Genomic DNA, 11,470 nt, shown 5'->3' with positions numbered 1-11,470 from the left:
TAAAATATTTGTGCCCCAAAGAAAATTATGACATTCAAAAAAGTGAAGCTACCAATTTGGGAAAGAATTATTAATAATACAGCAGAAAAAGTAATGAGAAGAAGATCAACAGAATACTCTTAACTTAGTTCTAAAGGCACACATAGATTAATAAATCTCCACATGAGGCTAAGTATTTGAAATCTCTCAGAATTAGAGAAAGTGGAGGACTTGAGTCTGTGGCATTTTTCAACTACATCAAAGATTTTCAGGCCTAGAGCCTTAGAGTATGAACTTAAATGTCAGCAAATCTTCTTTCTTACATTACAAATGAAAAGGAAGAGGAAATTCAAGTATTTCCCCAAAGACATTTTCTGTGATCAGAATAGAATTATACTAGGTCCACAAAATTACCTGACAGTGAAAGCAGTCTTCAGGCCTTGAACCCCAGAATATAGGAAGGATCCATTCATAGCTGAAAATGTTTATTTTGTCAGTTATGGGGCACACACTTGTTCCCTAAAGATCATTATGGATCATTATTAAATGAGATGTGTGAGTGTCTCACAACCCACTTTTTAATGATTCAATTGAAATGCTTTTCAACTATCTTATTACTTGATAATGAGCAGTCATTTTACTTATGATAGCACAATGGCCCTGCTATATACCTCATCCAAATTTTTAAGATGTTTAAGGAGTTATGGTACAATGTACTGGGTAAGGTTTGAGTATGAGGTGTCCCCTAAGAGCTCACTGTGAGACAATGTAAGAATTTTCAGTGGATAACTGATCAAGTTTATAAAATCTATAACCTAATCAGCGCATTAATCCACTTGAATGGACTAAATGGGTGGCAGTGGGCAGACAGGGTGTGACTGGAGGAAGAAGGTCACAAGGAGTGCTCCTTTTGTGCCTGATGAGATCTCTCTCTCTCTCTCTCTCTCTCTCTCTCTCTCTCTCTCTCTCTCTCTCTCCTTTTTGGCTGTCATGAACTGAGCAGCTTTTCTCTGCCACATTCTTCTGCTTCACTTTGGACCTAGAACTATGAAGGGAGCCAATCATGGACTGAACCACTGAGACCAGGAACCAAAATGAACTTTTCTTTCTCTAAATTTTTCCAGTTAGGTCTGTTGGCCACAGTGACACAAAGCTGACTAAAACATGGATCAAATACAGAGAATAATTCTATGTATTTAGAGAACAATTGTAAAGCTTCAGGATATATAAGAATCACCTGCCAGGGGCCAGGGCTATGGCTTAGTGGTAGAGGGCCCACTGACTATGCATAAGGCCCACTGGGTTCGATACCCGGCACCACATTAAAAATAAAATAAAGATATTATGTCCATCTACAACAAAAATATAGTTTAAAAAAGGAATCACCTATCAACTTGCAAATAATGCATATTTGTTGTGAAACAAACCCAAATAAGCCCAATATACTGTCATGCTGAGGTGGAGAATGCTAAATCACTCCAAGTATTTCAGCTTGTTTATGGGCCACACTTAAAGAAGCAATTAAGCGGCAAGTGAAAAATGAGGGATATGTTAGAAAGATCAGTAGAGTGACTGGAAGTCTGGGGATCTAGTCAGGAGACTAAAATAATGCATTTGGGGCACTGAAGTTCAACTTAAGGTTCTGAAGCATGACTGTGTCTTGTAGGCATTTACAAAGGACATATTAAGAATAACTGATGTAAGGTAAAATGTTCTTCAACAGAAGATTCAGACAGATGTTTTCAAATGCCTCTAAGCTCCAAAAATGTAAGATAATTAGGGATATTAACCAATTCACTCATCCATATGTAGCATGAAACATATTATAGATCACACCTAAAAATAAATCCCTCCTGAGAATTCACACCTTGAGAATTTATCTAGCCCGTGTTAAATTCTTTTGAGCTCCTAATTGCATAAATGAATATTTTATTGCAAAATATATCAGAATTTAAGAATATTTTGATCTTGTCACTATAAAATATAAGGAGGGATTATACACACATAATATGATCAAAGGTAAAGAATTCAAATGGCAACTATCACAAGTAATCTTTGGCTTTCTAATGCAATGAAATAAAGTAAAATCAAGTATCTCAAGGAATAATAAAGACAGTTTCTGACCAAGTAACCTATTTTGAAGGTTTAATGCAATGCCAATCAAAATCCCAACGGCATTTCTTGTAGAAATAGAGAAAGCAATCATGAAATTCATATGGAAAAACAAAAAACCCAGAATAGCAAAAACAATGCTAAGTAGGAAGGGTGAATCAGGCGGTATAGCGATACCAGACTTCAAACTATACTACAGAGCAATAGTAACAAAAACAGCATGGTACTGGTACCAAAACAGGCGGGTGGACCAATGGTACAGAATAGAGGACACAGAAACCAATCCACAAAACTACAACTACCTTATATTTGATAAAGGGGCTAAAAGCATGCAATGGAGGAAGGATAGCATCTTCAACAAATGGTGCTGGGAAAACTGGAAATCCATATGCAACAAAATGAAACTGAATCCCTTTCTCTCGCCATGCACAAAAGTTAATTCAAAATGGATCAAGGAGCTTGATATCAAATCAGAGACACGCCGTCTGATAGAAGAAAAAGTTGGCTACGATCTACATACTGTGGGGTCGGGCTCCAAATTCCTCAATAGGACACCCATAGCACAAAAGTTAATAACTAGAATCAACAAATGGGACTTACTCAAACTAAAAAGTTTTTTCTCAGCAAAAGATACAATAAGAGAGGTAAATAGAGAGCCTACATCCTGGGAACAAATCTTTACTCCTCACACTTCAGATAGAGCCCTAATATCCAGAGTATACAAAGAACTCAAAAAATTAGACAATAAGAGAACAAACAACCCAATCAACAAATGGGCCAAGGACCTGAACAGACACTTCTCAGAGGAGGACATACAGTCAATCAACAAGTACATGAAAAAATGCTCACCATCTCTAGCAGTCAGAGAAATGCAAATCAAAACCACCCTAAGATACCATCTCACTCCAGTTAGATTGGCAGCCATTATGAAGTCAAACAACAACAAGTGCTGGCGAGGATGTGGGGAAAAGGGTACACTTGTACATTGCTGGTGGGACTGCAAATTGGTGCAGCCAATTTGGAAAGCAGTATGGAGATTTCTTGGAAAGCTGGGAATGGAGCCACCATTTGACCCAGCTATTCCCCTTCTCGGTCTATTCCCTAAAGACCTAAAAAGAGCATGCTACAGGGACACTGCTACATCTATGTTCATAGCAGCACAATTCACAATAGCTAGACTGTGGAACCAACCTAGATGCCCTTCAATGGATGAATGGATAAAAAAAATGTGGCATTTATACACAATGGAGTATTACTCTGCATTAAAAAATGACAAAATCATAGAATTTACAGGGAAATGGATGGCATTAGAGCAGATTATTCTAAGTGAAGCTAGCCAATCCCTAAAAAACAAATGCCAAATGTCTTCTTTGATATAAGGAGAGTAACTAAGAACAGAGTAGGGTCGAAGAGCAGGAGAAGAAGATTAACATTAAACAGGGATGAGAGGTGGGAGGGAAAGGGAGAGAGAAGGGAAAATGCATGGAAATGGAAGGAGACCCTCAGAGTTATACAAAAGTACATACAAGAGGAAGTGAGGGGAAGGGGAAAAATAATATAAGGGGGACAAACGAATGTCAGTAGAGGGAGCAGAGAGAGAAGAGGGGAGGGGAGGGGAGGGGATGGGAGGGGAGGGGAGGGGAGGGGGGATAGTAGAGGATAGGAAAGGCAGCAGAACACAACAGACACTAGTATGGCAATATGTAAAAACGTGGATGTGTAACTGATGTGATTCTGCAATCTGTATATGGGGTAAAAATGGGAGCTCATAACCCACTTGAATCAAATTGTGAAATATGATATATCAAGAACTATGTAATGTTTTGAACAGCCAACAATAAAAAATTAAAAAAAAAAAAAAAAAAAAAAAAAAAGTAACCTATTTTGATACTGAACTTGGCCAAGTTAACTCCAGGAGTTGGCACATATAGAAATGTGGAGCTTAAATATAAACAATATCATTCTTGATGTGAAAAATTATAAAAGAGACCAGTAGATGGCCACAAAAATAAGAGGAATAAAGAAGTAATTTTGAGCAAGAATGTCAAAATACAAAAGCCAGAAAATGATAATTATGAGCCAAGAGAATGAATTTCAAGCTGTAAAATACACAAGAAAGGAAGGACATCAGAAGATGGCACACTAAGAAGTTAGAAGACCTTCTTCCCCCAGAGACACTGCATTGGCACTATATAGACAAGAAGGCCTCTGCGAGAAGTCTAAAGACTGGTTGAGAAGTTACAACACCAGCCTATCATAAAAATCAAGAAGAGATAACAAAGAAAATAGCAGAGAAACTTGTGACAATTGGCATCTCATTCATGCACCTCTCGTATGCACCATACTGTAGAGAAACTAGGAGGAACAACCTCATACGGGGGCTCCTCCTTCTCATTGAAAACAAAAATCGGCCTCAAATCCATAGTGCTGGCTTGTGTTCCCCCCTACCCCCAAACACAAACCTTCATGCTCTAGACAGTGTAATGCTGTACATCATAAGGTCTTCACCAGAGACTAAACTGATGGGAACACCAGAACTTGGACTTTCAGCCTCCCAAACTGTGGGATAAGAAAACCTCTTTTCTTTATATTTTCCCCAACCTCACTTTTTTTTTCACCATAGAAACAAAAAATGAATCAATACAGACGATATATCCAAAGTGCTGAAAAGCAAATTAATGTCAAATAAGAATACTGTATTCAGCAAACTATCCCTCAAAATAAAGAAGAAATTAAGACTTTTTCAAATACACAAAATCAGAGAGAGTTCATTATTACTAGACCTGCTTCAAAGGTAATGATAAAGTATTCTTTGGAATCAAAACAATAATAAGCAGCAAAACAAAACCATTAAACTACAAATATGAGCAAATACCATAACCCATGCAATTATCATTTTGGTATAGAAGTTTCAAATGAGAAAACTATACAAAAAGTATAATTTTATGCTGTGCAACATACAAGAATTTGCAATTTCAGTAACATGAAGTGTTGGAGTTGTGGATCTGCAAAGTTGTACTGTGTTTGTATGTGATTAAATTGCTACCAGTTTAAAACAGAATATTATATCTTTAGGATGATTTAAATAATTGCAACCATAATCACAAATTATCTGTAGAATAAACAACAGGATATAAGAAGAAAATTCAAGACTATAACTACAAAAAATCAATAAAGCATATCAGTAAAAGAGTAAATGAGTGAGGAAAAAAGCCACAACCCTACATGAAACAAACAAAATGGCAGAACAGGTCCTTTTCCATGAGCAATTACTTTAAATATAAATTAATTAAACTTCCCAATCATAGGACATAAGCTTGGTGAATGGATAAAAAAGAAAGATCCAATTAAATGCTAAAAGATTTACTTGAGACCTAAGAATATATTGAATATCAAAAAAATATTCAATGTGAATTGTAACAAAATGAGAGGAAGATTGGTGTACTAATATCAGGCAAATGACCTAAATAAAAACTATTACAAAAGACAAAGAAGGACATTTGATAAAGAAAATAAGGCTAGTTTCTTAAGAATAATGTCAATTATGAATACTTAGGTACCAAAACTATGATTCGTGAATATAAGAAGCTGATTTTAAAAGAATTAAAAAGCTAAATAGATACAATACTAGAAGGAAATCCCAATACCCCATAGTCAATAGTTGACAAAAGAACCAGACAGAAGATCAATAAGGAAATAAAGGACTAGAAGAACATTAGGATCCAACTGGACCTATCAGACAGGTACAGAATACTCCAACCACCACCACCACCAGAATATACATTCTTTCCTAGTGCACCTGGAACATTCTGCAGGATACAGCATGTATAAAGCCATGAAACAACATTAACAAATTTAAAAACATTGAAATGAGGGCTGGGATTGTTGCTCAGCAGTAGAGCACTTGCCTAGCATGTGCGAGGCCCTGGGTTCAATCCTCAGCACCACATAAGAATAAATAAAACATAAAATAAAGGTATTATGTCCAACTACAACTAAAAAAATAAATATTAAAAAAATTTAAATGATACAAAGTGCCTTTTCCAGTTATAGTGAAGTGAATTGATAATCCATAGTTTAAGAAAAAGTGGAAATTCCACAAATTTTTAGAATTGAAATAATTCACTCTTGGAGCTGGAGTTGTAGTTCAGTGGTGAGGCACAGGGTTCAATTCTCAGCACCACATATGAATAAGTAAATAAAAAAGGTCCATTAATAACTAATAAAAGTATTTAAAAATATAATTCATCCTTAAGAATTCAAAGGATCAAAGAATAAGTCAAGTGTCAATTAGGAAATAACTTGAGACAAATGTAATCAAAACCCAATATACCAAAATTCATTTGCAGTAAAAACAGTGTTAAAATGGATGTTCATAGCTGTAAAGGGACAGATTAAAGAAAAGAAGAAATATCTTGAACACCTACTTACTGGTTTACAACTCAAGAAACTAGAAAATAAGAACAAACTACACCCAATTTTAGGAGAAGGGAGCAGGGGAAATAACAAAGATTAATAAGGAGATAAACAAAATAGAAAAAAATCAACAACATTGAGATTGTTTTTGAAAAAATCTACAAAATCCTTAAACCTTTAGCTATAGTCTGATTAAGTAAGAGAAAAAAAGAGAAGATTCAAACAACTGCAATCAGAAACAAACAAACAAAAAAGGATATTAGAACAAATGTCACAGAAATATAAAGGATTATATGAACAATTGTGTGAGAAAACTGGATAAGTTAGATGAGAAGAAAAAATTCTTAGAAACAAACAAACTACCAAGAAAAGAACATGGAGAAACAGACTATATGAATAGATGAATTATTAGTGTGAAGACTGAATCAATAAAGAAAAACTCCCACAAAGGGAAAAGTACTAGACCAAATGGCTTCACTAGAGAAATCAACCAAACTTTTATGAAAAAATTAACATCAATCATCCTGAAATTTTCCAAAAAAAAAAAAAAAAAATTAAAGAGGAAGGAATGTTCCCAAGTAGTACTAAGAGGTCAGCATTATATGATACAAATTCAAGCAAAGACACCACAAGGAAAGAAAGTTACAGACCAATTTCCATGATAAATGGATATGTTACTACATTGTTATTACTACAACAAAATATCTGAGACTGTAGAAGTATTAAAGCAAAGAGACTTATACTTCTGGAGATTGGAGGGTTGCATTGGATACAAAGTATCCAGGTGGAACAGAGCATCATGTGACAAAAGGCAAACAGTGTGCCTGTGTATGTCTCTTCTGTTCTCCTCCATCTTCTTATAAAGCTACTACTAACAATCATGGAACCTCCACCCTGATGAACTTGTCTAATTTTACTCATCCCCTGAATGGCCCACTTCTAAATCATAGTTGGACTAAGCTCCAATCCTCTTGCAATGGGTATTAAATTTCAACATATCAACATTTGAGGAGCACTGAAACCATAGCCAAACCATAGCCATGCTGATGGATAAGTACTCAACAAACTAAGTTTAGCAAACCAAATTCAGCAGCTTAATAAAGGGTTATGCAACATGAGCAAAATGGGATTTATTCCTGTAAAGCAACAATGTTTTGTCACATGGAATTCAATGTAATACATGACATTAACAGAATGAAGAACAAAAGTCACATATTTATTTGATGAAGAAACACCATTGGACAAGATTTAACAAATTTAAACTTATTTTCATGAGAACTTATTTTAAACTTATTTTCATGAAAACACTTAACAAACTAGGAAAATAACCACATATAAAAATAATAAAGACCATTTATGAAAGGCTAACAATTAATATTAATGGTAAAAATGATAGCTTTCCCTTTAAAAGCAGAAACAAAGCAAGAATGCCTACTATCACTACATCCATTCAACCTGGTGCTAGAAGTTCCATCCAGAGAAATTAGGCAAGGTGACAAAAAGGCATAAGATTGCAAAAAAAAAAAAACAAAAAAAAAATGGTCTCTATCACCAGAGATGATCTTACACCTAGAAAACCCTAAAGATTTCACTCACATACACATACACAAAAACTTCTATGTAAAAAAAAAAAAAAAAAGAACTAAGGAAGAAATTCAACAATATCACTGTGACAAGAACAATTTTGCAGTAGAAAAAGTTTACTTGGGAGTTCATGGTTTCAGAGATCTCCGTCCATAGACAGCTAACTTCATTTCTAGGGGCTCAAGGTGAGGCAGAACATCATGGTGAAGAGAAGTGGCTTAAGACATCACATCAGAAAGCAGAGAGAGCAGAGAGAGAGAGAGAGAGAGAGAGAGAGAGAGAGAGAGAGAGAGAGAGAGAGAGAGAGAGACTGACTCCACTTGCCAGATAGAGAATATATATCCTAAAGGCACTCTCTCCCCAAAGACCAACCTCTTCCAGCCACACCAATCTGCTTTCATATACCATTCAGTTAATCCCACCAGGGGATTAATTCGCTGATTGGGTTAAGGCTCTCATAACCCAGTCATTTCACCTCTAAACCATCTTGCTTCATCTCACACATGAGCTTTGGGATACACCTTACATCCAAACCATAATAATAGAACACAAAATCAACATGAAGTAATAAAGTATGTTTCTATACACTATTATGTATAATTATAATTCATCTATAAAAAATCAGCCAATGAATGTTAAAGGAAAAAAACTAAAAATAGAATTACCACAGGAGCCAGGATTACCACCCCTAGGTAGATACTAATAATAATTGAAAGCAGGTTCTCTCTGTTATGGTTTGAATATATCCTACCCCGAATTCATATTGAAATGTAATCCCATTATGGTAGTATTGGGTCATGAAAACTAAATCGTAAGGACCTTGCCTTCATGAGTGGCAATACCTTACATAAGGGCTGAAAGTAGTTTAGGCTCTTTTTGCCCTTCTGTTTTCTGCCATGTGAGGTCACATCATTTATCCCTCATGCATTTCACCTCTTCCATCATGTGAGGATGCAGCAAGAAGGCTCTCATAAGACACCAAATACTGGCACCCTGATCTTGGACTCACAAACTTCCAGAACTGTAACAAATAAATTTCTGTTCTTTAGAAATTACCCAGCTTGGGATAGTTTGTTATAGCTCAAAAAGAGACTAAGTTTCAGAAAGGTAGTTTCATATCCTTGCTCATTGCAGCACTATTCATAAGAACTGAAACGTGGAGCAACCCAAGTTTTGTTCATTGGTAGATGAACGGAAAAAATTTAGCATCAACATACAATGGAATATTATTTGGCTTTAAAAAGAAAGGAAATTTTGACATTTGCTCCAATATGGATGAACCTTGAGAACATTATGCTAAGTGAAAAAAAAGTCAAACACTGTATGAACCTACTTCTATGAAATACCTAGAGAAATTTAATTCAGAGACAAAAAGTAGCATACTGGTTTCTGGGGGTTTGGCTGCAGTGGAGTGAAGAGGTATGTTTTAAAACGTACATAGTTTCAGTTTTGCAATATGGAAGAGTTCTGGAGATCTGTTTCATAGCAGTGTCAATATACTCAACACTACTATACACTGAAAAATGGTTAAAATGGTAAATTTTATTTTGTGCATTTTTGCCACAATAAAAGATTTACAAATGAAATTTTTCATAACTGAGGAAGATCTAGTGTTTTGTAATGGCAAATAAGGGAAGATAGGCACATTCTCTGAAAACACTGAAGATGTAAGAACAGTATAGTCCCAGCAGCTCTTTTCCTATTCACATATTTGAAAAATGACTCATTGAAGGAGTGCAATAGAACAATGGAGATGGAAGAGTGAGACTTTAAGGAGTATGTGGAAATCTCACCTCATTTGACATTGACCCATGAGTCTGTGTACACCATAACTAACTCATTCAAATATGGGATTATAAGCAAAAAATTCCTTCTCTCTCTGTATTCCTACATATTTTGCACATACAACATCATATGTTTGCAATATGGTAACTTCAATTTATATTCATTTTGCTGTTACATCAAAAATTTCCCTTGACTCATATCTGTCTTTATAGTGCCAAAAATAATTGCACAAATCAAGTTGAAAGAAGAAGAAATATGTGAGGGAATATGTGAAGGAGGAAGGAAATGAAAATAAGAAGCATAAGATAAGTACACATTCTTATATATGGGAATGGATATAAAACCCTTTCTCTTTCTGTTTGCTAGGGCTTACATAAAAGTATCACAGATGGACTGGCTCAAACAACAGAATTTCTCAGAGTTCTGGAGTCTAGACCTCTCAAACTGGAGTGTGGGCAAAGTTGGTTTCTTCAGACACCTTTGTCCTGGGTTTTAAGTGGCCGTTATCTCTGTATGTCTCCACATGGTCTTCCCTTTATGTCTCTGTGTCCTGATCTCCTCTTTTTTGGTGTGTCAGGATGCCAGTCATATTATGTGATAGCTCACCCTATCAGACTCATTTTAACTTAGCCTCATTTTAAGTTAATGAAGCTGTTAAGGGACAGATTCTTTGAAGTCTTTTCAATTTACAGTCACATTCTGAAGTACCAACATATGAAGTTTGGGGGGAATGTGACATGATTTGGTTAATAAAGTATTCAAATGAATTTTACACACTTAAGCCAGCTTAATGATTATATTTGTCTGAAAAAGCTGATTTTTGTGTACACATGTGATTGGGTATTATAACTGAATTTACAGCTATTAATATAAGCAGATCCTACAGTAAAAGTTCATGGTTTCTGGCCAGCTGCAGTGACTCATGCCTGTAATCCCAGCAGCTCTAGAGGCTGAGGCAGGAGGATCGTGAGTTCAAAGCCAGCCTCAGCAAAAGTGAAGTGCTAAGCAACTCAGCGAGACACTATCTATAAATAAAATACAAAATTGGGCTGGGGATGTGACTCAGTGATTGAGTGCCTCTGAGTTCAACTCCCAGTACCCCCCTATCAAAAAAAAAAAAAAAAGTTCATGGTTTCCAAACACCACTGAATAGCCTTCAAGTTCTTAGAAATCCTTTCAAATAGATGATTCTTCTACAGCTTGTTCTGTAATAAATTATGTAATTATTCAGAACATTTCAAAATTAGGTTGACAGAAAAAAACATTGCCTATATGTTTTTGCTGTTTAAAGTTCATAAGTTTCCAACTGTGAACAAAAGGAGGTCACTTGCCTTTATGTACAACAGGAAATGCTTACCACAAAAGCCTCCAGAGAAGTCCCAGAACAAGCCACCAAAAGGCTCTGGTTTTTAATATCATACAAGATAGAAAATTACATAAAACAATCCTCTATATTGTTTATCAATATATATTTATGGCAAATGCATACAAAGCAAGCACACAAATAATATGTAAAAATCTCACTAGATACTATTTCTGAGAAAAAGTAAAGGGGAAATATCTTTATTCAGATATATAAATTTTATTTGTTCAT

The sequence above is a fragment of the Marmota monax genome, unplaced genomic scaffold (assembly GCF_021218885.2).
Source record: "Marmota monax isolate L192 unplaced genomic scaffold, Marmota_monax_Labrador192_F-V1.1 WCK01_AAM20220418_F8-fsc00488, whole genome shotgun sequence".
NCBI lineage: Eukaryota > Metazoa > Chordata > Mammalia > Rodentia > Sciuridae > Marmota > Marmota monax.
This window is presented reverse-complemented; position numbering follows the sequence as displayed.